The sequence below is a fragment of the Branchiostoma lanceolatum genome, chromosome 16 (genome assembly GCF_035083965.1).
Source record: "Branchiostoma lanceolatum isolate klBraLanc5 chromosome 16, klBraLanc5.hap2, whole genome shotgun sequence".
Lineage (NCBI taxonomy): Eukaryota > Metazoa > Chordata > Leptocardii > Amphioxiformes > Branchiostomatidae > Branchiostoma > Branchiostoma lanceolatum.
Window position 1 is genome coordinate 6,319,680 of NC_089737.1, and position 27,809 is coordinate 6,347,488.

At 42.5% G+C, this 27,809-nt stretch overlaps 1 long non-coding RNA gene across 1 annotated transcript; it reads left to right on the top strand.

The window, feature by feature from the left end:
* Positions 1–313: 313 nt before the first annotated feature.
* Positions 314–27,005, top strand: LOC136422084 (uncharacterized). Its single transcript, XR_010753576.1, has 3 exons — positions 314–460; positions 25,067–25,199; positions 25,553–27,005. It is a non-coding gene; the product is annotated as an uncharacterized lncRNA (long non-coding RNA).
* Positions 27,006–27,809: the final 804 nt, after the last annotated feature.

The following is a 27,809-nucleotide window of genomic DNA, read 5'->3' on the forward strand; positions in this document are numbered from 1 at the left end:
GAATGTTGAGACGGCACGCGAACATAAAATACAATACGTGTCTGTAAAACCCATTCAAAGGACTATTCGTGGTTGACGAAACCCCCTGTCGAGCCTCTCACGTTCTCTTCAACTTCACACTCTAGTAGCCTCTTGTTCGATTATTTCCCAATGTCTCCTGTAGAAATGAACCGCCTAATTCCTGTGCGTACATTAACTCCAGCCACCCCACGCCGAGCCTTTCCTCTTTTATCCATCACTATTAAAACCCCATCACAGCCTCCATTCGGGAATCTTCTTCCAACCCAACCGCACGATGATTTCATCCCGGCATGCCGTGCGCGTGTTAAGCCTGTGTGTGAGCGTGGACTGGAGCACAGACGCGTCCGACAAGCTCTAGGCGTGACACGCACCCCGCCCGACAGCCTCTCCCGACACAACCACGACCAGTACACAACCACGACACGACATGGCTAAATCGGTAAGTAGACAAGAGCTTCTACTCACGACGCTGGCATCTACGTGAAATACATATATTAGACCTTTAGCTAGTCAGGTTTATAAAGGTACCGGTGTTGGGGATATATTTGTGAGGGCGTACCGTTAATACGTCTGGGTTTACCCTACATGTATATGTAACGCGGAGAGAGACTACGTGGCGAAGGTTGGGTTGGTGAGATTAACACGGAAACCCAAGGCACGGAAGGGAATGTTGTGGAAGTGTGTGGCAAAGCTAGCGTTACATTTTGCCGGCCTTTTCCTTGTTCCTCTTCAATTTTGTAGAAGGCGGGTAGAACATGCATACATTTGTGATGTTGTAAGTTTGATAGTGCTGACTTGACAAAGGTCTTGTTGCACACGTATATATATCATGTATGTATGAAAAGCGTATAGCAGATACAGATGTTCTATATAGCTATGATCTTGTGGAACAAAAGTATGGTAAAAGGGCGGGTGTTTGTGGAATTGTCTGGCCAGGAAAGCCGCTGTGAGATTTGGCCAGGCCTTCCCGTGCCTGTACCTCGGTGATTTGGTATGTGCGGCGTGTTTTCTTCCTCCCATGGCGCCCGGCCAAGTTCTGCGGCGCTCTCCCGCACGATAAGGCGGGCCGGTACACCCCCAGTCCACTCGGGCGGCGGCCTCGCTGCGACCGCCCTGCGATTTGACAAAGCGCTCAACGAATTTCTTAGATAAAAAAACTAATCTTTTTACGCTTTGTGTGTTTCGTTGTCTTTTTAGTCATACTTTTACATTTTGCATGGTACGAATTAATTATGAAGTCAAGAGTTGTAAAAATCCATTTCAGAACGCTAGAATGTAGAATGATGGCGTTCGTTACTTCTGGTCGATCGTCCCTAATCTCCAAGCAGATGTAAGGGCCGACTCTGACGGTTCTTTATATATGTATTTCTAATAGCCCGGGTTTTTTCTATCCTCCCCTTCCGAAAAAGATTAGCCTTCTAGAAAGACGTCTAAAAACCCTCAAAAACACGCATAAAGCACAGACCCAACATCTGCTTGGAGATTAGATATCAATTAATAATGTTCCATGCACGAAACCTTCTTCATATCATACATCAAAGCATGGCATACCGTATCATATCGTGACAACGTTGTTGGTATGGCATCCAAAAGCATGCCATAGATTCTTCCGTACATTCAGCCACAATTCTATAGATGGAAGATTAATTTGATGTAAGCCTAAGAGCGTTTTGAAAGCGGCTGTCAACATGATTAGAATCGGGAGCAGGTGGCCGTACGTTGGTGATCTATAAAATCTTTTCGTTTGAGCTCTTTCAGCAAGCTCCTCGGTTGTCAAATCATGTTCGAGCGTTATTAAAGAAAACCCAAGCAATATTAGGGCCCGAAAATTTTGAATTTTGAAAGTCTATGTATTTAGTCATTTCTACATATAATTAGTTCCAACAACACTATCGCAATGTATAGCGACGTCCATGATGCAAAAAGACGCTATCGTTGTGATGTGAGAACTCATGAGCTCACTGAAAATCGTCGCTGGAGTTTTTGTAGGCTCGCGAAACTAAGAGGATCATCGTACGGCTCGTTTTTGCGCGATTTTAAAATGCTCAAAGTATGAAGTTATTACAGAAATGTGCTAAAGGGTGTCAGTAAATGTCACTACCATAAAGATTTCAGCATTATTTTATGTTATTTTATTTTATTTTAATTTATTTGACACTAATATTGCTTTGGTTGCCTTTAAGGTTGAATATGTCACATGTTAGTGACTGCAAAATGCCGCCGCAGTTTTACGTTGTCATGCTACAAGATGACAAAGTTACAAATGTATGGGCAGAAACAGAAAAAATTGAAAATAGCTTGTACACAAGGACTGCTGAGTTCTCACATGTGTTATGATCTATATCAACAAGTGCGTAGATTGTACACAAGTGCCGCTCTGTTTTGACCTTCTGAACGTTTGAAGTTTGGAGGATTTCCCATTCAGGTATCGATTCTTAAACATATAGGCGGAATGTAAACACACGGAACGGAATTCGAACATTTTGTACAAGTTGCCATCTTTTTCATTTGATACAGAAGGTACTGAGTTACAATAGAAAACAGAGTGGTTTATGAAAACGCGAAACATTTAAGATCGATATTTCTCAAGAACTGTTGTAGAGGGGAAGTCGTCATCATCAAATGTACGACAGGGGCTTGTTCATTAAATACTGTAAAAGGGGAGATGTTTGCAGTGGTTTTAAGTTCGCGGTTTTCACAGTAACCTCTTCACCGCGAACTTAAAACCACCGCGAAATGTTTTGTTCTGTCTCCTGCCCACCTACCCTCTTGTTTCAAACTGTAGCCACGCGAACGCTAAATTTTCTCCCTACCGCGAAATTAAATTCCCGCGAACATTTCCACTTTTACAGTAGTAAAAGCTTGTAGTTAGATATGCAGTAGTGGCATCACTTTTCTAACTGTGCCATGTTCCTGCAAAGCTGGTATATTATGTCGAAAGGTGGTTATACCGGCTGACTTGTGAAGATATAGACCGTGTTTTAAGTTAGGGCGAGCCTTTCAGAAATTTTCTCCCCTCGGCCACGTGGATTGTCTGGAGTCCTGTTTCTTCGGGCGGTTTCTCTCCTCTGCCAATATCCGCCGTGTGCCAACTTCAATTTTGTGCGCGACTTTTTGTTTCCTTTTTTTGCCGAGGGCGAAGCGTGGGTAGATGGATTGGCGGATCGCTCGGGAGAAACAAAGACTGTGTCTGAGACATGCTCTAAGACGTGTGCTAAGGCGTGCTCTCTCGTGGCCTCTTTAGGCCATGTTGATTTGATTATATGGATGACATCCGCGCGGGCATCAATTTTCGTCCGTTATAAAAAAATGTTTTCGGCCATACTGTAAATCGTATAGAGCAGCTACAAAATGAGAAAATACATGCTGTAAATTGCAAAACAAATATTTCGGAAAACAGATGTCGTAGAATGGCAAAGCAAATTCCAAAATCAAAGAAGAAGTTTTGAAAGAACAAAAATTAAGAATCTATATTTCAGTATACCAGTGTTTAGTTTTGTTCAACCTTCCTGACCACGTAGATTTCAGAATGAAGGCAACTTTTTTTGGCCAAACTTTTTTCATTTGCATGCTCGCATCAGTTTTGGAGTTCCCAGAGGATGTCATCCATATAATCAAATCAACATGGCCTTAGCAGAATCTACGAGTCGGGCTTTTCAGGGCATATAGTATTTTTTTTTCTGGTGGCATATCAGTTCTAGTCGGTTTCTTGTGACCGGACCTCGTAGAGCATTTAAAGTAAAACCAACTAAGGAGGTTTCTCATATGAACACGGACTTATGCACACTCGAAAAACGGTTTGTATCTGTGGTAGTCAGCCGGTAAAACCAACCAGAATTTGTCTCTTGCTAAACGAAATTTGGCCAAAAGGGGTTCTCCAGAACTCTATGGCCTCGAAAAAATTATTCAGTTGCGCAAGTTAAGTTATTGCTAGGCTCATTGAAACTTGAAAAAAAATTAAGGTTGATTTTCAATCGAGAAGTTGTCTCTCTCACCAGAAATAGAGAAGTTCATTCTTGCACGATATATTGATAATGTGTGTACGAAAGTAATCATACATGTATAAAAGATTCATAAGTGAATAAATATAACAGATAAACTATTCATGGTGTGTCCTATTATGATGGGAGTGGTATTTCTTAATTAGTGACCTTGTGAGTTATAGTGAAGCACAGCTGTCATCTTGAATTAAGATGACGGGGATGCTTTCCCATGTATTTACAGTGTTGCTTTGCTACGGATAGTTACAGCATGCGGCAATTTCAAAACGAATAAACAAAAATAAGACAAATTTCTAAATACACGGAAGCTTCTATATCAGCAACTGTATTCAAGCTTACCAGATTTATATACATGCGTATATTTGAAGCCTAGATCAACATTCTGTTAACTGTTTATTCATATTTCTGTTATCACGAACACAGGTTACTTTGACAAATAGATTTAGTTCAGGTACAAGCAGGTTTGGACCTGTACCTCAACCTCTGTACCTATACCTGATGTTACGTTTAGGTACACATCATTAGTACAACACTAGGCAACCGGTATAGAACCTCTCTGGCGAAATATGGGATAAGACCATCACAATACCACTATCCCCATAAATTTCTTTATCCCAGATTAAGGCATGTATTCAATTCAGTACTAAATAAAAGGGATAAATAATAAAGTCTAATCATACCCGCGAGATCTTCTGTGTCAACACGTTTCTTTCATCCCTACATCTGCTTGGAGATTATTAAGAGCCACACCCAGTACCAGGTATTACCCGGTGTGGTGTCGGTACTACACAAGTCGAACAGGATACAATGCTGGGTTAGAACACTTCAAATCTGCAGTCCTCTTCCCGTGGTTTTAACTGTGACCACAGTTCTATCTTTACATCAACCCACGTAGTCTCTATAAGACCCTCCATTCTTTTCCACTTCGGCCATACGACTGCCCTAAAGCAACCATTACAAACTCCCATCTTTCACTACAGACTAATCTTTGTGTGAGAAGTTGGATTTGAACCTGAGTACTGTGCTCTTACAGTGGAACTAATTACTTCCCAACACTACAGACAAGGGAAATAATCTGGTTATCTTGGGAGGGAGTACTCTAAAGAAGATCCATCTGTCATGATTTAACACAATTTTCGTAGCTGAGAGAGGTGATGAAAAATAATAGTTTCGTAAACTATATCCGGCTAGAATCTTATTCCATCGCTTCACGGCGTTTTGGAAATTGCTTCTAGGGATTGTTGCGTCTCATCTAGTTTGCAATCTATCTACCTATTGGAACATATTTCTTGTTCGTGGCAGGTTGGGTAGTGAAAGGCCGGAGGATAATCTAATTTTGAGCTGTAAGGAAAGACCGGCTGTGCGTTGGTCGGCTGAAATGATAGGCAGGGCATGCATGCGAAGAGCGTGCTGAAAATAGAAACGTCGACATCGAAATGGACGAATTGGCCATGCCTTTATCTGTGGGTACTTGGGGGAAGGAAAATTACACAAATTTTTGCTTCTTTTTTTTTCTTTTATAGCGTTTAAGCTAAAGATTTCTTACTATTGTTTACATACTATTTGTGTGAGTGTCATGCAAAATTTATCTGTCCTCTTACAGAAAAGTCTGTCTTTGACATTTTTGCCGGCAGTTGGTTTTGTCATAGCTTGCTTAAAAAAATTCTACGACATCAAACTCGTACAACGACCTAACTCCGTTACCAAAAATGAACAAATTGAGGCGTTATGCAATCATTTCAAAACGACCACTTCAAAGCTAACCTGTTTTTCCCGGTTAAAGTGTTGAGTGTATACACGTATACATAAGCACGGTACGGGTCCTGGGTTTTGTGAAAGAGAGTTGTTCTTAGAGTTTTGAGAGGAAATTTAAACCGAGAGTTCACAATGCGGCGGGGCGTCTAAAGTTTCGAGAGGTGTTGTTGAACATGGAGAGAGGATTTGTAGAAGTGTTCTAATCCATATTGTATCCTGTTCGACTTGTGTAGTACCGACACCACACCAGGTAATGCCTGGTACTGGGTGTGGCTCTTTATAACCTCCAAGCAGATGTAGGGAGGAAAGAACACGACGGGTGAAAACTAATTAACAGGGTTAGCCCAAACTCTCCAAGCAGAGGTCAGGCTCCGGCTTGATCTATTTTGTCAGCTTTTCTTTGTGAATACTGATCAGTGTACACAGAGAAAAGCTGAGAAAATAGAAAGACCGACAAAATCGTCTGAAAAAGACGTCCAAAACAAGCCGGCGCCTAACCTCTGCTTGGAGAGTAGGTAGTCCTAAAGAAACGCGCATCGGTAGTCGTGAAATGTCAGAAAAGGCTGCAAAATGCAAACGCAATAGACCCCAACTTATTCATCTGAGATTACTGAAACCTTTACCGTGCGGATAATTGGGTGACCTTAACCAACAAAGAATAAACACTGAAATCTCGTCTGGACCTGGTCTATCAGTCACTAGTAAAAGGAGGTCGACGCCTGCAGTGAGTCCTGTAAAATGGACAGACCTGGTAGAGTTGTGAGTTCTGTCATCAAGTTGGAATGTGACGAATGTTCGGTTTGGGCCGGCGGAGACGTCAGAGGAGGGGGCTGTGTTTACAGGACCGGGCGGGTGGCACTGACGGGATCGTGCTGGTAGGGAGAATTAAGAGGGGGGCAAAAAATGAGGGAGGGAAGGAGAAAGCCCGGGAGACTTTGAAGAGAGAGAGAGGGAGGGAGGGAGAGAGAGAGAGAGAGAGAGAGAGAGAGAGAGAGAGAGAGAAAGGGGAAGAGAAAGGGAGAGACAAAGAGAGAGAGAGAAAGTGATAGACAGAAAGAGAGAAAGGGAGAGAAAATGAGAGAGAGAGAGATAGAGAGAGAGAGACGAGAGAGAGAGAGAGAAGTGCATCCTACAACAGCATATGGGTCATTTTTCGGTGACGAGCGTGGCTTGTGAATTGTTTCATATTTGTCTACCATGCACGCTAGTCACAGATAGCCCGTTAGCCGTTGGTGAAGGAAATGAGAGTATGGGCCGGGAGCCCTGGAACTAACTAGGATTAAACTCAAACTAAAAGACCCTTGGTAACAGTAGGAGCGAGCAGCCGAGTAACCGGCTTATGTAGGCCCTGGTAATCAGCCTGGCTTCTTCTCGGGTAATTGTTCCTCTCGGCTGTGACCTGAGCTTGGGTCCAGTCTGTCGGAGCGGCAGCAGCCAGGGTGCTAATGACAGGGCCCAGCCGCCTGTAGGCAGGGGTGAGGCCGTAGAAATGCACTTGTATACCCCCCGGGACGCAGGCTATGTTTTAGGTGGATCTGTATGTACAAGGTTACTGTGTCGGCCGGTACAAATTAATTGTAACGACTTTTGGTGGAAGGATAGATCTTGCAAAAACTAATAAACGACGAATTTTCCGACTTTTTGGCCCCCTGGCAACTTCTTTCAGAACAGCAGTTACCTCAAGTCTCCTTGTTCTATGTGTGAATGTGCACCATTCTTTGGTATGACTGGAGTTTTCTAGAAATTTATCGGAGGGCGATTTGAAAATTTCAGCCTTTTGCCTTCCATAGACGTTACACTTCCCCCTCGCTGTATTTTTCCACTGCCACAATGTTGTTGACAACGTGAAAACTCTGTTACAGTCACAGACTAATTTTCTGAGATCAAAAAGAGCTCGCTCGATACGGTACCTCCGTTCCCTTTGTTATACTAACGACTCTCCGATCTAATCATGCTGTCTGTTCGACTCACAAAGGCCCAAGGTCACTCAGGGCGCACCTCTGCACAATCACATTTCTCAACTGACCTTGAAATTTTTCTAGAAAAGAACACTGTTATGTCTAGATCGCTACGTATACAATTCCATGCACTTGTTTTGAAAGTGTGTGTATGTGTTGACTAGCGACCATGATTTTAGATACTTAGACATGTTGATGCCTTTTTGTTCTTTCAATGAAATTAGAAATGTCGCCCCCACTCAGAAAAACGCGGTGAGTCACCCATATACAGGATTTAGGCTTACCAATTCTAAAAGCTAAGTTACTCTTTGACCATTGACTAGTACAAAATCTTACTAGATAAGCTAACATACTATTAGCTACTTCTTCTTTTGCATTCTCAATGGAGGTGAAGTATGTATAATGCTTTTTCAAGGAGCTCTTGGTGCTCTTGTGGCATCGCGGTGGCGTAGTGGCAGGGTGTCGGCCCCAGAACCCAGAGGTACCGGGTTCGAATCCGGGGTTCCCTGATTTGTCCCGTTGACGTTGTGTCCTTGGGAAAGACACTTGACACGACTTTCCCCACTTTACTCAGGTGAAAATTTAGTAACTAGCTTCGGTTAGGGACGTCCCTCGGATAGGACGTTACATGGAGGAGAGCCAAGCCTCAAACACGTTAAAGAACCCAACACACTTGTCGAAAAGAGTAGGGGTCCTTCCGGTGTGTGTGGATCATATAAAATTTTCCGGGTATGTAGCTTGTACTCTTGAGTACAAACCTGGTGTGTTACGCCTTGATGCGGTTTACCGGGTATGCAATACAAACAAACAAACAAACAAACAAACAAACAAACAAACAAAAATCCGGCTTCACTACAGCTACAGCTAGAGCTCACGTTTTAGCCAAGCACACCGGGCCACCTCTGCTCTTCTAAAGCACTGTTAGCTAATATAGCGGTTATGAATCTATATCAATTGCTATCTGCTGTCCAATATCACTCTCAGGTATGATCAATGTATAGTTCCGCATTTGCATGGAATGGCATAATCTCCAAGCAGATGCAAGGAGGAAATTGGAACAACTGCTTGGAGATTATAGTATCTAGACAAGGTACTGTTCCCACCGGTGTTAGAAACTAGTCTCCAAGCAGACCCAACGGTTGCAAAGACCGTATCCAACTGGCAGAAGGAGTTTTTGTTTTTCCCGACGGTGCCTGACAGACTGGAGCTTCTCTGGCTAGCTTGTACGATTTTGGCACCGTGGAGATCTGCTTGGAGATTAGTTAGAAACACGCTTGCCACTTGTTGCCTGATGAATTATTCAAATCTCACCACGGCCCTGTAATCTTTATTACATGTTTCCAATGTCGCTAAAAGCATGTCACCTTTGTTGAGCAATACCTCCTGCGAGTTAACCAATGTGAGCACGGCTTGTATGGATTAGATACAAACGCGAAGGTCAAGTAATTATGTACATTGTACCGCGGTTGGGCACTGTTGCCTCTGCGAAGGTTAGCCTCCTTAGCAGACTTTTCGAAGGGCGTTTTGAAATCGCCGTTTTTTACGGATTTAGTTAGCCTCCTTTGCAGGATTCTCGAAGGGCATTTGGTTAATGCCGTTTTTAATGGGCATAGTTAGCCTCCCTAGCAGACACCTCGAAAGGTGTTTTTTGATATCGCAGTTTTTTTACGGATTTTGTTAATGCCGTTTTAAAAGGGCATATTTAGCCTCCTTAGCAGGCCCTATCGGTGGGCGTTTTGATATCGCCGTTTTTACGGATTTCTTTAGCCTCTTTAGAAGGCTTCTCGACGGGCATTTTGATGTTGCAGTTTTTGTAGTGTAGATTACGTGTCCTTTCCTTATCATAGGACAATGTTAGGGCATTTGATCAAGTCATCAAAAGACTGCAACAATCAGAAAATATTGGCATCAGCAAAAAAAAAGAAATATCACAGCACCCGTCGAGAAGTCTGGTTTGGAGGCTAAAAATGATACTGTTTTCGCCTCTATCTATTGGTTGGGTGGTGAGGACAGGATGGCTAAATATGCATACATAAAAGAAGGACTTTCGTCGTATTTGGGTGGGGGGGGGTAGTTCTTGCCTTATATAGGAACTGACAAATTCTGAAACATCTGGACTCAGCAACTTTTGTAGATACATTATTGTCTTCAGTTATCCTTGGTTATAGCAAGGACATTATGCAGGATTATGTGTAATGTCCTTGGTTATGAATAGATTTCCGCAGCTGATATATTATGTAATTCGCGCTGCAATCATTCAAGCAAAATGACCTGTTTATCAAAACAAGTCAACGATCCAAGATGATAGAGTATAACAGTCGGGTATTACGTCATGCCAAGGTCCATCCCTATGAACAGGTGTTGTGTTTTGTTGTTGTTATTTCTTTCAATTCTTTGCTCGGCCAACTTCAGGTTATTTTTTGTGTGATACACAGAAATAAGACCTGCCCTCTTTGTGACATACATCATTGTTGGTATCGCAAAATATATACGTGTATGACCATATGAAGTATAAGGAGACCTTAATATGGGCCATTTGTATAATGATGATTACATATAATACAATATAGTATAGTACTTTCACACAGGGGACAATTTCACACATTAATGAACACGTTATTACACTTTGTCGCCTGAAGGCTAATTGAGGGGGACAAATTAAAAACACGAAATGACGATATACGGTATTGTCGAAACAAGTGGCTACCCTAGTCATAGTAAGGATCATTGCATATGTATAAATCTGGGATTGTTGGATTCTGTTGTTGATGTTTCTTGATTGAACCTCCCACTTTCTTTATGCAACGGGTGCGTCTTGAATCTAATCATACATGACATTGATAGAGGGTATACGTAATTTCCTTCCCTTTTCTGCAACAAGAAAGAAGTTAGTAGATGTTTTGCAGCCATCGACGTGTATTTTTCCATCTCTGACACTGTAATGTGATCCTACTACAGCTCGTTTGTTCAATACTTAAACGACACTCATTTTCTTTTTACTGGTGAAAATAATACTTCTGTCTGACCAACAAGATTAGATCTGCTAGTAGATCTAGTAAGAACATTTCGCAGGAAAAATGACCATTCTTGTCACGTCACATTCTTCAAGTAGAGGTTTCGTTGGGGGGGGCTAGTTTTAGGACGGGCAGCGTTAACAATGTGGCCACGACTAACCCTCCACCCCTCCGATCGAAACCTCTGCTTGTAAAATATGTCACGTAGCATGTTACAGGCACCACCAGCCGGATGAAGTTCCCGGAATAGCAGATTGCACGTTTGTCACTTCCAGGTATTGTGTAACTAACTTTAGTTACGGGAAGTGGTGGTTCGTGTTGCGGTTTCCACTTGAGTTATATTAGACATGTATGAATGTAGTAGGACAAGAAGTTTGATATTTTCGCTTACTGACATTCTTACGCCTTAGCCACGAAAAAAGATCGTCTGGAATCATTAAAGAATACGCCTCAATTTCTTTTCTATGGCCGATGCCGAGATGACACAAAATTGCGCAAACTGATAAATCGCTAGCAATAGGGGGAATATTTGCCCCTATACAGGGTAACATTTGCCCGTGCAACCTTCCCGCGGACTAACTATCCAGGACAATTGTTCACTCTATTTTTGGTGAATTCTATCCATAACCCCTTTAATAGGGAAGTTTGGTGGAAGCTAGAAAAACAGAGTCTGACTATCAACTATAAACAGTATTAATCTCCAAGCAGATGTAAGGTAAAAGTCAGTGTTTTGCACGTGTTATATCTGTCTAGTGGTGTAGGAAGAGAGAAACATGGACCACTAGAAATACGTCTACTAAAAAGCCTCAAAAACACGCAGTAAACACTGTGCCAAACCATACATCTGCTTGGAGAATAAAACCCGTTTAGAGTCACGACACATCGGACAGTTGGAGGACATGGCAGACCAATTAATTATACCTCCACACACCGCCGAAATGTCATCATACATCTATAGTACCTACAAATTACACCGAACGTCTGCTTTATCGGCCCCTTTGGAAACACCACGACCTAATGACATTTTCATCAAAGGCAATGGCATGCTATTATGTGTCTTTACTTTTGATGTTCAGAAACGTACGAAAGTAGTTTTAAAGGGAGCTATAGGTTAAGCCCCCCCCCCTTTTACTAGACCCGCGGCACGCTGGCGGCGTCGCTGCGACAAAACACTCAACGAATATCATCGACAAAAAACTTATCTTTTTAAGCTTTGTGTGTTTTATTGTCTTTTTGGTCATACTTGTACGTTTTCAGTGATATTCCCATTATAAAGTCAAGGGTAATACGAATCCAGTTTAGGACGCAGCGACGCCGCCAGCGTGCCGCGGATCCAGTGAGAGGGGGGCTTTAGGTTTAGAGTTACAGCTACGAGACAGTTCGCGCCGAATCTTTTTTTTTTTGTAGCTGAAAGACTCGCAAAGGTCTGTGTTTGTCAAATTGAACTCCCAAATTCGTCTTAAGTCACTAGCAAATTATTCTACCTTTTGAGACAATTTCTACTATTTTTTTCTGGCCGCAGAAGAGAACGATGGAGACTAGACCGTTTGACATGGCCCCGATGTTATTCTAGAATGGTTCTCAGTGTCCCCAGACTGCTGATTCATACCGGGAAAGTAATATCTGCAGGATATGATTGAATTGTCTGGTCCTTTCATGATTGGAATTAGATCGTCTCTGTGGGAGACGCCACGAGGGGGGGGGCAGGGCAGTTCAGGGCGTCTGCAATGATAGACTAATTCATTTGTATCCACCTGTAATTGCTTGTTTGTATGTATGTTTGTAGAAGACCTTACGAAAGTCGCTGTACTTTTGTTGTGTCAATAAAGATTGTTACGTTTGTGAAGGTTAGACATCCAGGGAAACAATATATAAAGAGAATTCAGACTATACACCTGGATAAGAATTCGGAGATTTATTTCCGGCCATTTCGAGTGACATCCATCACTCTTCTTCAGCGTCACTAAAATGAACAATAAAGATTGTTGTAAAAATGACACCGTCACAGACAAGTATAAGAGCTCAGTAGAGGATGGCAACGGTGCATGGTCATTGAGTACTAGTTTTTAGTTTGGAAATCGCAGAAACACACACAGTCACAGACAGACATGCCAAAACATGAGAAAAAGCAATAACTGTTGTGTTTAATAACCAAAGCAAAAACAGTCCATTAGCACATTTGTCGTATTTCTTTAATCGACCAATATGGCGGATGCTGAATGACGTCATTGCCACGTGACTGCAATATTTAAATTTCAATCACAACCTTGTGCGATGTCTGATGATGAATTTATCTCATCTCTTTCGCCGTCATCGATTGGTACAGAAATTGGTCAAATTAGATCCAGGAGATTTGATATAAGTGCCCGGATGTCGCCAGGGAATATATATAGATTGTCTGCAGTATTAAAGATCATATCCAAATATAGTCATACGTCATATAGGACGATTCCATTTCAATCTGCGGGATGCAGTGATTTGGCAATAATGCTATTTTTACGTTGTATACTACCATGAATACCGCAAGACTTTGACTATTAACAAAAAAGACTATGAGTGAGACATGAGAAATGGAAGTTCTGCTGCAGTACTGAATAAACCCGCAAGGGGGCCCAAAATCTAAATAATTTCTTTGATAGACCAAGAACAAATCACATAACAATGTCAACAAAAATGTCATAACAATCCATCCATAACTTCTTGTGTTATGAATTTTCGATAGCAAATACAGTTACACACGTAAGAAACGCTACCAAACATATAACCTTGGCGAAGGTAACAAAAACATGTACGTGTCCGTTTGTACGTGAACTTTGTAATGCGCTACTGTGGCTTATCAAGAGCAGAAATGGCCCCGATGGAACATGCACCATTAACCCCTGTAATTGTGATGTGATTTCACCCGAACTCGCCCTCCCATTTACGTCATGCCAGCACAATCAAGGCGGTTATAATCAAGTTTCATCGCGAATGTCAAACGCGTGATTAGATTTGGACGGTAAAGTATTTTTCTCGGAAGGATAAATCGTTATAAAGCGAAGTGACCGACAGTTTTCCCACGGATATTGATTGGTAATAAGTTATTCAACTTCAGAAGTTTGTTGAAGTAACGTAGAATCATTGTGACTCATACCCAAAAGTTTACGCTTAAACGTATTATCAAGGAACCCTTGTTGTTAACTCAGACGGTAGTAGTGTACATTTCTATTGTTTTGTTTCCTATGAAGAAAAGTGCAAAATCTCAACAACATGGACCTCCTTGTTCTTGGACCAAACACTGTTTGACATCAGATCGAATTTAGTCAGACAAATTGATACAATAACATGTACGTCGCAAGCAAGTATAAAACTAACAGATATTGCACCCAGGATATGAATATCAAGCCTCCAACAACGTGGTTATGGGCGGTATAGCCTGGAAACCATACCATCGGGGGCTCCCCGGTATCTCTACGGCGCTGGGAGTGATGCCCGCCCGCCCAGACAGCTTATCCCGCTCGGGGTGTGGGTTTACGGCCTTGGGCGGCGGCGAAACCGTCTATGGTAACTAATGTAAAAAGGCTACGAAATTCTATATGGCAGCTAAGTAGAAAGGCTGACAGAAACGGCTCAATCATAAGCAGACTGGGCCCGGTAAAACACCCCTAAGCCGACCCCTAGAGACTGGGGCCAGGCTATGGACGGTAGAATTCGGCAAAAATAGGAGGGGTCAGTCCGTTAAAGTTTAACGTTAACATTTCCCCTTGAAACTGCACAGCTACAGGCAAATGAAAACCTATAGTGCACTATATGTAACAATGTCTGAAGCCCAGAACCTGAGAGAGTGGCCAAAAATTTAGATGCCAAAACAATGATACACAAGTCCTCCTCCCAGCCCTCTAAATCTGTTTTCATCTTTTTCTCTTGGTAGATAGTGTGGCCAAACTCCCCCAGAAAAGTATTCTACCCTACAACCAGCGTAGTTTAGTCTGGTATCCAGTCTCTACGTGTCGGCTTAGGTGTGTTTTTTACGGGGCCCACTGTGCTATGTTGACCTGCTTCTGTCAGCCTGCGTTCTTTCGCAGCCACCGTAGTTTCGCAGCCATCGTAATCTAATGCACGGCCGTAAACACACCCCGAGCGGACTAAGCTGTCTGGGCGGGTGGGGTTACTCCCAGCGCCGTAGAGATATCGAGGAGTCCCCGATGATATGGCTTCCAGGCTAGCGTAGTTAGTCTGGTACGGACTAATGGCATTTCTACCACCGTCGTCCAACGTGTACCTTTTAGCACGTTCTCTTATAGCTACTCCTTTCGACTACTTCAGAAGAAGAGGCTATAAGAGGGGTTTTACGTGAAGAGGGAGCCCTTCTTACACAATGACAGCCACTTCAGAGCCTTTCGTGCACGTTTAGAGTAATACCCTGTGTAGGAACGCTCCTCTATGACTGGTGGTGTAGCGAACTGTTCCCTACTCGGACCCCGTCAGAAGTAGGCCGGCCGAACAGGTGGCTGTGGCGCGGGCTATTAGATGTGAGGGGCGGCAGGCTTTGAGAAATGTGACGTCGCGGAAGCGTATGGAACGTTACGGGGTAGGGGGCGCGCTTGCATGTCGGCTGAATGACCAAGCAAAAATGGTTATTACATTCAACTCCAAGCAGAAGAAAAGTATCGATTTAGCTTGTGTCTGTACGTCTTTTGCGGCCTGTAGTATACTTTGGTTGGTTGGTTGGTTGGTTGGTTGGTTGGTTGGTTGGTTGGTTGGTTGGTTGGTTGGTTGGTTGGTTGATATTAGTTGATGATAACCGTACTATGCAAGAAATAAACCTCTCAATACCCTGTTTGATGTCGTTATTTTGATGGGGCGTTCGAACCGTTACGAACAGAAAACATGATTTTAAGGCAGCATGATTTCTCAATGACTAGTACCCACTACTGCTACCTTGTCCCCCCTACGACCCGGAGGTCAAGGGACTAGGTAGGTAGGTAGGTAGGTAGTACCCCTCAACCCGTATGGACGGTAAAATCGATATGACTGAACGATTTTTTGCCAAGTTTATTCACCCTGGCGAGTAACAACAACGGCGCTGCTATGCTGGCTTTTTATTGAATGAACTTCAGTTCCCAACGAACTTGTAATTGCTTAATCCCTGTTACACTACATTGTGAACGGGCACAAGAGCTATCTATCACCCAACACCAACAATCGTGACCATAGCTTGTCCAAAACACGAGATATCAAAACCGGAAGTTCTGCTGCAGTAACAAGGAAAAGCCGTCAGGGGACCCAAAATCGAGTATTTTTGTGACAGGAAATGGCCTACCCACATACCAAATTTCATGAAAATCCATGCATAGCTACTGGAGTTACGCTGATTAACCACAAACATACATGCATGCAAACAAATAAACATGCATACATACATGCATACATACATACACACAAACACACATACATACAAACGCTTCCAAAAAATAACCTTCTCGGCGAAGGTAACAGCGCAAAAGTACAAAGTATCCAAACTTTAGACACACGGCGTAACACCTTGGCACCTATACAAATCTTCAGCATCAAAGCCAGTCTTCTATTTACTCAGGAGACGCAGGGCGGGATTTTCGGGTTTCCAATTAGCAAAACGACTCTCAAGACGCAGACTGCTACACGAGACTTTACTTAAAGACGTTAGCCCAGCCTTCAGGTGATCACACAGTCTTAAGACTGTAGCAAAGCCAAGAGCCGCCGTCAGAAGAATATACAAGTGAGAAACATTAGAATGAGAGGGCAGAGCTCATGTTCGATGGTAGGAACAGAAAGATTTGTTATCATTGTAGTCTTGACAACAACTAAATGGTGAAGAAAAGATCTCGTACTTAGGATTAGGTCAAAGTCTTCCCTGTTATAAAGTACGGGATACAAATAAACATGTATATGTTTTAACTACAAAAAAAAACATCCAATAGAGGGTTAGAAATCTTCCGTGGGATAGTTAAGATTTCTCAAACTTTAAGTGCACCAAACCAATAAAAGTCATCTTCAATCTTCTTACCCAAAAGCGTTAAGATATTTTAGTTGATTTACGTACTTGTACTTGTTTTACCGTGTTATGATAAAACAGGCTTCACGCAGTTTCTAACAAAGCTCCTTGATATCATCAGAACGCCCTCCGTAAAGCCTGGAATGGAGACTATCTTCTTGCGTGGGAGGGAGATTGTACAACTTTCTCCAGCTGAAGAGCTCTTAACGATAACATTTGTCTGACGTCTCCCCACGAGGGTACCTTCCCGATCCCCACATGTGTCTGTCTGTACGCCGGCCCGGCCGTTAATTGGGCCCGGTCTGACATTCTGCCCGACTTAGACGACTGATTTGACTTATTTTAAAGCTCTCTGGTGTTGTAAAGATGTGAAAGAATAAGCCAGTGGTACCAGGGAAGCGGAAACGTTTAAATAATCATGGATTTCTGTCTTGGTTGAGTTAAGATTCTGACATTTTGTCCGCCATTGACGACTGAGTTGACTTGTTTTAAAGCTCTCTGGTGTTGTAAAAGATGCGAAAGATCAAACCCAACGTTGCTAGGGGAGCGGAAACGTTTAAACAATCATGGATTTCTGTGAAAGATAACGGTTTTAGGTACTTGAAAGGAATTGGCAAGTGGAAAAGAAGGAGGGAAAAGACAATACTATTCCCATGGTCCAAATTTGCGCCATTTTCAGTCTCGTTCGTCATCTTTAAACCTTCCATAAGGCGCCTCATCATTGGTCCCCACAGGCTCGGTAATACCGCCTAGGGGGTACTCAATAATCCCTACAGGGTGTCCACCGCCATAGCACCTGCGGCGTTCCTCTTTATCTAACTGATGGGTTTCAGAACGAAGTTGACAAGTTGATCGCCAATCACTGAACTTCTCGTCAAACCGAGAGATAAAACGACGGAGAGATCATACGCTTAATTTTATCACCTATTTCCAGGCGGGAAAATTGATTAGGTTTCCGTCGTGTCACTGTCAGTAGCTTTGTGTTCGAAATTTCAAAAGTTATCGGTTCTTTGCATATCGGGTTTGGATCGTCCAGTTGCAGGCATATGTCACTGTTTTAAAGATAAACAGAAGACAGGGAAGACAGATTACATGCTTGGAAGAGGCAGCACTTCAAGAAATAAGACGAAAGGGTAAGAAACCTAGGAAGACATGGAAGAAAGGTAATATATTGGGTGCGAAAGATTTAAAGTCTTCGATAAAGATGCAGGGAATGAATTTGAATTAACTTGAAGGTAGAAGAACGTGTCAGAAAAAAAATACAAAAAGAAGAAAATGACGGATTTCAAGAAGCGTAAGAATAGAAAAGTGGCAGAAATATCAACAACATATCTATCAATATGTAAATCAAAAAATTATTAGAATTTCTACATTTCAACTTTCTATTGTCTTCCCAAACGTTGCACATCCACCGATTGATGATATATTGCCAACAGTGAGACTAGTAATGATTTCTGAGAAATCTGGCTTTCCTTCTATCTCAAATGTACACATAGCGAGCATAGCTCACCGTACATACAACTCCCTACTGACATAGCACCGCCCACGTATTACTTACCCGTTGAAACCATCATACCCACGCGTTCTATAGCCTACATATCAGACTCAAGATCAGGGTATAGAGTCAGATACACATGTAACTATAGTTTATGGCATAGAGCAGCTACATGCATGTTTGAACAAGAAATCGAAGATCTCAAACCTCCGTTAAAAAAAAAGAGTTTTGTGAATTTTTCGCTTTATTCGTTTTTGTAAATTTCTCGCTGATTCTGTCCATGAATTTTCCCACTGGCTCCCATATAGACATGCATAGATATAGCAGGAAGCTGAGGACAGGTACCTTTCATAACCTGTACTGGGACCTTTCTGGGACCTTTGACCTAACTTCCTGTCAGTGTCTCCAACGTGCCTGATACGTGTGGAAACACAAACAGACAGATAGACACACAAAAAATCAGACTGTACTTCTTTTCGTAACCTCCGGCAAAAAAAAAAACTTTTCAAACTTGTGTGACAAGTCCTTAAGGATTCGTCTGTCAGAAGAAGATAGCATTCCCCTCCTTCAACTTCCTTAAAGAGTATTTGGCAGCATCGGTTTCACTTTCATGAAGGAAGTTTCTGTGAGACACAATATTCGATTAACATCAGTTAAAAATGGGTCGTATATTTTCTACAGGAAATATGCCATTAGCTCTTGTGGATTTAGCCAGTAGACGTCGCTTTATTGAATAAATAATGGTGATTTTTATGAGCAAACTGTAACGTGCATGTCACTGAGTTACGATGCTCTGCTTTAAGAGAAGAACGACGGCAGGAAATGTTGAAATTTCCGGTCGTAAAAATTTTTACGATACACCATCGTCCTTCGCAGAGTTCGAACAAAACGTTGTCTGATGTTTCTACCAGACTTTTTGGGGTTGCTGACAAAATAAATTGTAAAGATTGGCCAAAAAGGGAGAATCATTTGCCAGAGAAATCAGCCAGCCCGCTTCTGAAATCAAATTAAGTATCAATCTATATCAAGTCCAACTCCTAAACCGTTTCAGGCACGGTCTGTAGGGATTTAGTGGGAACCATTAGCAGCTTGGCTGATAAAATACAGCTTTACTGAACTCCCTACGCGCGAGCTGTGTCTGGGAGGAACCTGGTAATGTCTGGCACTCGGATCTGCATAGCCTCGTGCTCAAATCTCAGGCCGAACAGACGTACTGCATGCGTAGCCTCTACAAGTCAGGCTTTTTTATTGTCTCTTTTATTGTCTTTACCTCTGCTTGGAAAGTCAAGAGGATGCCTGTCATCCACTAGGTGCAGAAGCCTCCATAGCAGGCTCTACAAGTCTGGCTTTTTTCTGATGGCATGTCTTATATTAGTTCACTCGGTGCTAGTGCTGCGTACCTAAACGGTACAGGTACCGGTACAGAGGCTTAGGTACAGGTCCGTACCTGTACCTGTACCTGAACAATTTGAAAAATTTACATGTGTTTTTCTGGACTTCAATAATGACAGAAACATAAATAAACTGTTTACAACTTGTCAGTATCTTTATTCAAAGAACAATAACTAGGTTACCTACCGCCAAACTCCCTTGGCCTTGCTATCAAAACTCCCCAGCCTGCCTGAATGGTCTTTTGCATATGAGTTACGCTGTTCCAAGGTGTCACTTTGGTCATATTTGGTGTTGCATGAGCCATGAGGTCAGGAGATGAGTCACAAAATAAGCACATACTTGACGTCAATCTATATCGGTACAGTACCGGTACTTCATGATCCGGTATTTTGGACCAGTACCTAATCAATTTTTACGGTACAATGCCGGTACACGGTACAGGTACGCAACACTACTCGGTACATTGTTGCCAGCCTCTGAAAGCTCCATAACCTCTATAGAGAACCTCCATATTATAAAGGCTATGGAGGCTGGCAACAACGACACGAGTGCAATAGAACTGATCTGCCATCAGAGAAAAAACAGACTCGAGGAGCCTGCTAATGAGGCTATTGCACTATTCCCCTTGACCTACTCTCCAAGCAGATGTTGGAGAGGGGGACCGTTACCTTCTGATTGGTACTCACTCTCTTCAACGACAAAACAAAGTTAACGATCTGTTTGGAGAGTACTATGTGCACTTAAGTTAAAATCTGGGGCAAGAATGCCAACAGACATTTTAGTCATTCTCCAATGCATGATTGTATCGCAGCACACAGACAACTGAAGATACTGTAAATGCATTTAAGTTCGCGTGGTTTTTAATTCGCGCTGAGGCGAAAATGGAGTGTTCGCGGTGGTTTTAAGTTTGCGGCAGCGCTATAGTCACATACTACTACATTATTGGATAAATTGATTGCGGTGAAACGGTCGCCGCGAAAACCGCGAACATAAAACCACCGCAAACATTTCTGCATTTACAGTAAAAGGTAGACACTCTCACGGGGACTTAGGCTGACAATAGCGCGCGGTTCGGCCACCCTGAGGCAAGTGCGAATCGTTCCATATTCTCGTCACGAGCGGACGACGACACGACCGTACATCGTGGGAGATATGGGGCAGCGGGTCAGGCGGCTTGTAGATATCAGATGTTGTGTTTATGGAGGAGGGGGGTCGTTACAAAATATACAGCATTAAGGATTTGGCTAACGGTTTGTAGGGATCGTTGCTGATTCAAGAAGTTCTTGAAAACGAAACTTTATGGGGACGGTCGCAAATTACACCAACGGAAAGAAAAATCTTTGGAGACCGTCACATATCTTGCAAAATCAAACAGTTACACTAGTGTATATACTTTTCTAGGGTACCGGTAAGATATATATAGGCGACTATTTTTCTGAGGGCCTTGGGCAATCGTATAACTTAATATGAGGAGAAAATCATTTTTCATTTCAGAACTGTGACAGATTTTCCCTCAGTGTATTCCATGAGCCGTCAGTGACTGACGTAATATGTGTATAAGACAGAAATGATTATTAATATTTCTGTACTGCCATAAAGTACTTCCTGTCGGGCGTCACAGAGGATTTTATAAATGGATTGCCGTCTGCGTGTGTGCGCGCTGTGACGTCACACTCAGCCAGACAACATCAATACCCATTAGAACAGGGGCATATATAACGCCAGGTACGGCCAGGCGGCATTAGAACGGATCGGCCGACATTTCACCGCCGCCAGATGACCTGGGCTTGACCCTAATAGACGGAAATCTTTTTTTCTTGGCTATGGTTCTAAATAGAATCGAGTCAAGTTAAATTTTGTAGCATTTGAAGCTGAAAGACGATCTATGCAATAATTTATTTATTTATTTATTTATTTATTAATCTTTAGGGTGTCCCCTTCAGTTAACATTGTAACTGATTTCCAAGGGAGCCCTTACATCAATTACATGACAAATCATAACAGATCAGGATACAAAAGGATAACTAATAATAATAACCTTTATTGTACATTCATGCCCTATCACGGGCTAAGCACAGGCATACAGATACAAAATACATGGTAACGTTCATATAATGACAGCTGACAGGATTTCTAATACTAATCTAAAACAATGGTTCTAAAACTACTCTAATTCATAGGTTTGGCTTCTTCTCGTCTCTTTGTGATGTTAGAAATATAAGTTGAGATGGACTTGTTTAATATTGTATGGTCAAAACGCATAATAAAAATGAATTTCTCATAATTAGACATAAATTGAAAGTGTGGAAACGTACCCATAACATAATAATAAGCTGTTTTCTTTTAACATTTTTAAAGGTTTGCGTAACAAAACATTTGTTGGATCCGTTGGCATGTGTGGTGGCCGCCATCTTGGTTTTGTGACGTCGCAGGGTAGCCATACCATTTCATTGGGAGGGGTGTTTTTTGGGGTCGCTAGCGTTCTCTCTATTTTTAACAAATCGGCACACAACTATCACACATTCAACTCAAATAAAAAGAAAAATTCAATACCAGTTCATATTCATAAAAAGACCCCGTAATCGCTAAACTAACATAGCAAACCTGAAGTACATGTAGTACAAATACTTAACTCTAGTTTTCCTTATTTCTGGTCTAGAAGGAGTCTGCAACGGAGGCTATTAAACTCTAGCTACCTTTTTCTTTTCAAAATAAATAGACCGGTATAACTTAGTTTCAAAGTCAAGAAATCTTATCTATAAATGCACGGGTATGCGTTAGAGCGAGCTGAATCTCCGAGTTAATTTGTGCGGGCTTTTAGGCAAGCGTAACCCAAGACCGGCTGATACGTCTCGTTTATCCTTAGCTTCTCTGTAGATCTTCCCGACTAAGAGTTGTTGTCTCCGGCACATTATCTCTTAATCTAAATGCACTGACTCAAGAAGCCGCCGGCTAATAGCCCGAGCCGTCCGAGACGGCAGGAGCTCGCTTTTAATTTCACGCCAGCGCAAACTGAAACACTTCAAGCTATCTGATAGATGTGAGAGTGGGGACGGAGGTATGTGCGTACAATATATAATAGGGCTAAACAAACTGAATCTCATAAAAACCATCACCAGAGACCCTCTGTCCCATAGATGATGCTAGAATGGGGATAATACAATATTTTCCCCATGTTTTACAACATACTGTAAATACATTTAAGTTTGCGTGGTTTTCATTTCGCGCTAGGGGGGAAAATGGAATGTTCGCGGTAGATTTAAGTTCGCGGCAGCGCCATAGTCACATACTGCTACAGTATCTGACAAAATGTTCGCGGTGGTTTTATGTTCGCGGTTTTCGCGGCGACCGTTTCACCGCTAACTTAAGACCACCGCAAACATTTTGTCAGATACTGTAGCAGTATGTGCCGTGAACTTAAAATCACTGCGAAGACTCCATTTTCCCCCCTTAACGCGAAATGAAAACCACGCAAACTTAAATGCATTTACAGTATGTTCTTAACAGTTTCAAACAGTTTCATTTTATGTATGGTAATTTTGCATAAGGCTTACACTTGCTGATTTCGAATGACATCTCTAATTAATTTGCATCAAGTTTCACCCTATCATTGTGCGTATGTCAAAAGAAACATTCCTTTCTGCTTCTTTTCGTCTTTCCAGCACACGGGTCTAAATCAAATACGATCAAGGATGCCATCCGCAAAATCAAGTTCGTTTGACCAAAAGCGCATGCGCACTCACAAAGCGTAAAAGTAATTCCGACCAAATCATACATCATATGCCAAACCGCACTGAAAGATTTTCGGATGAGAGGCCGGCATTTCGACCGCTCCAACTGGAATAAAACTGATCGTTCGTCTGTGGGATAACATGGTTGCCATACCATCGGGAGCTCCTCGGTATTTTTACGGTGCTATGAGTGATGCGCGCCCGCCTAGACAGATTACCCCGCACGGGGGTGGTTTTACGGGCTTGGCTTAATTAGTTTGCTCGGGGGCAATAACTCGATATGCCAGCTAAAAAGACAGGCTAACAGAAACAGGCCAAAAACAGCACCCTGGGCCCGGTAGAACACCACTAAGCCGTCCCGTAGAGACTGGTGACAGTGGATAACCTTCAGTAGAATCGGGTCATTGGCACATGTACGTATTCTGGCTGCCTTCTTCAACTCATAGCATTCCCTTAGAGAAGTTATATGGTTGCAGACCACAGTATTTCTCCTATAGGGATTTATATAGTTAAGGATCCCAAGGTGAGATGCTTCGACGCTTGAAAATTTATAGAAAGGTGCACAATTAGGGTGCCAGATTTTTATATGTTTGATTTCAAGGTTCAATCTACAAAATATCTGCAAAATGAGGTTAGATTTGCCGGCTCGTTCTCCTTTAAAAGCCACTTTGATATGACCCCCAGCGGAGGTCAACGTACTGCAGGCGACTTGCAGTAGTCGGGCGGTAACAATATCCAGGCGCGAATCCAACCCGACCGAGCAAACATCGTAATCAAACTCGTACTGTCTCAAAACTGACGTATTACTCTGCCATTCACCACAGTTTCAGCCTCGCTAACGTGCGCAGAAAAAAAAACTACGGCCTTTTCAAGCAATGTGACGCACTACTTCGTACCCGAACTACTATTGTTTTTTTTCGCCCATTAATACTGTGTTCTGCGACCATATCTGTCGGCATGTCTCTTGCGCGTCACCTAGCGATTTATTACTGCACTGCAATCAAAAGAATTACCGATAACGCCATCGCGGCAACAAAACTTCGTGTCCACCGAGGACGTATAAGTAAAGTAAACCGCGCACAGTTTTTTCAAACATCGATCTCTAAGGTCACTCTTCCTGACCTGTACCATAGATTTCCCTGCAAGATTTACGCTATTGACCGGACGATACCTCGCACGCGGTCTATATCGGGGGGAAGGTCTAGTCTGTAATGGCTTTGAGGTGATGGAAACGACTGGTGAAATACAAAGCCAGCGCGATTACGGACCCAGGTCCTGAAGCAATCGGCCTTCTCGTTTTCCGCTTGAGTTGTACGACGTTCGAGTAATATCGGTTTTCCTCACTTGGGTGGAACAGGGCTGATAGGGTAGATAAGGTCTAGAACTTGATAAACTTGGCTAAACACCAGGAAAGAAACTTGTTTGATTAACCTGGACGTGAGGGCTTACACAGGCCAGTTCTTCGGCTCCGGGGCTAACATGCCCCCGAGGAAACTTTCTCTAGATCTCACTGGGGAAATCCCTTAGCTATAGTTGCCTTCTTTAACAGTCGAGTCATTATTGGTACACCCTGGTGTGGGTGGCGTCTTTCACTCTCCTTGCGCAGCAGCCCGGTTCAAAGTACTTCTCTACACAACAAAGTGTAACTGCAGTACTGATATTTCTCGCTATGTGTCGCCCCTGTAGCTTCTCCTGGCCGGGGTACTGCTCCTCTCCCTCCTGGTGCTGGCGGCTGCGCAGACCACCCCTGCACCCGAACCGGAGACCTCAGCAGAACCGGAGCCGACCGGATCAGCGGAGCCCGAGACCACCCCCAGCTGTAAGTATCACGGGAACGAGATCGTACATAAATGTGCCGGGAGCTCGTATGTACTTCCACACATACCTGTCCTTGGTGCTGAACACCATTCACACCTATCAAAGAGTGTGAATGGTGTGTTTTTTTAATGGAAACTTAGATTTGGCCGGTTACATTTTATTGTTTTGTATATCATTGAAAAGCTTGCTTATTACACGTTAGAATAATGTTTGTTTTTTTTTGTTTTTTTTAAGTCGAGCGAAATGGGAAAATCACATGTGTAGAACATAAAACACCAATATGGCGGATGCTTAACTACGTCATAGTTGCGTGACTATAATCATTCATTGTTTGTTTGTTTGTTCTTTCCTCAGCTGGTGTCGAGGGCCTCCTGCCCCTGCTTTCTGCCTTGGTCATCCCCGCCTACCTGGCAGCCTATTTCCGCTAGTGCGCCTGCGCCAGCCTCGACCTTGAAGATTTTGCTCTCCAACTTCTAACATGCGCTATGACCGACTTCGGTCACGTGGTCGACAACCAATCATTGATGAGGGATGGAGAGTTCTACTTTGGTCACATGACACCACGTGCACGCAGTCAGGATGCGACCTTCATGACCTTTTTTAGTGGACTATTCCGTTTTGTAAACGGCACGGGGGCCAAGATTTTAAGATTTCTTAACTTTTCCAACGTTTCAGATAAAGCAACCACCGGAAAAATAAAACTGATAGATTTAAGTTACTTATTGCTTTTATTTTGATCATCTAAATGCATGTACTTAAGGATTTGAAAAAACATGGCCCCCTTGCCGTTTTGAAAGTGTCTAAATTTACTTGGTGTTTTTATTGACTTGAAATTGAATGTGGACCACGCTTTTTCTAGACCTGCTATAACTAGTCATTCCTCGAATAGACAAATATTGTGTATGTGGGCAATTCCATTCTTAAAGATTGGGGTACGGACAATCCATCTTTCACAATGCCCCCATGGATCTTAAAATTCAATGCCTCTTGGGCACATAACTTGCGTTTCATTCGTGAACATATCTGCATTTACATAAAAAATTGTTTCAGTTTACCACCACCAATTCTAAGAATGGAACGGCCCGTGAAGTAAATAATGCTCTATCGCTTTGAATGGGAATTGTGTGCGTTTGTGTGCCTCTGTTTTCTAGCCGCGTTTTGTGGTGCAAGGTTTTAGAAAGAAGAAAATATCAAAGTTACCCTTTAATAACATACACGACATTCAAACTACTTAAACCAAGCCATGGCTGTGTCTTGTACATGTATACATCTCACCAACGATGCCGACTTGGTGGAAGTCTTGTAAAATTACCGACGAGAAACTCAGCGAACGTAAAACAAAGAAACTTATCCCACACTTATATTCTCGAATGAATGTTCTCGTATCACTCAACCCTTTTCCATATACATATATGTATATGAAGAATTAGTATGAATAAGCATTTGCCATATGCATAACCAAAACAATCACAGAATTTGCAAATTTATCATCTGTATTATCATTTTTGTACGCTATTTGGAAGGGGAAAACTCTGTACATTAAGAACTGTGGCGTGAGTAAAAATAACACCGTGTTGTGTGGCCTTAAGAAAAACGCTAGCAATTGGGTTTCATTCTCACAAATTCAGTTTAACATTTCGTCAGTTTGTACACCTGCAGAAATAGACTCTATTGGAGCATACTATACTATTTAAGCTGTATTGAATGCTATGTTCGCTTCTAGTTGGTGTCATTATTTGAAAGCCTAGACGTGATTTTCTCTTGTTTGTTCATAAACCCAATAAAATGACACATTTTCTCTGTCAAAGCTGTTGTTGTTTGGACTTCATCGATTTATCTTGGGGGAAAACGGCGATAGACCGTGCATGGGGCAACCTAGCGGAATTTCTGCGCAATGCAGATCGTTCTGTCGGCGTCAAGTTGTCAACCATACAGAGAAACTCGCGGGTTGCAAATAGCTTGTTTTCACTAGCGGTAGATATAAGTTAACAAATGCAGATATGATTTCCAGTACAGACGTCAACATTGGCCCTACAATTGACGTCATGAGCACTCAAAAATTGTGTTCAACATTCAAAATACATCATCTGAAAAGCAGCGTTAGCCGTTACGCGTCATAAATTATTCATGGTCTAGAAAAAGGGCTATCTCGTCAGCTTCATTGGGTTCTCTGACGTAATGTGACGTAACGCACATAACACAGATTGTCTCGTGACCATGGTAACGTGACACAGCATACGCCCATTTCTATGTTTGTATCTGTCGATCTATGAGTGAGTGTGACAAAAATGTTATGGTAAGGTAAAACCAAGCAACATGCATGTCGCGAAACCTTGAGCTCCTTTTTTTGTTCAAAACATTGGACTCTGAAAACACTATGGACAATAAGACAGCAGCTATTGTTTATACTGTACTTCACTTTATCTTCACGGCAGCAAAATTTCACGGTTTAGGAAAATGGACATTTTGACTGAACTTTAACTTCACGGTGGAGGCAAGTGATTTGGATGTGTGAAGGAATAACAAGTTTTTCCACGGTGATGGTAAGTTCACGGTACAGTGGTGACTGCGAAAACGGTGAACATAAAGTTACAGTGAAAGAAACAAGACT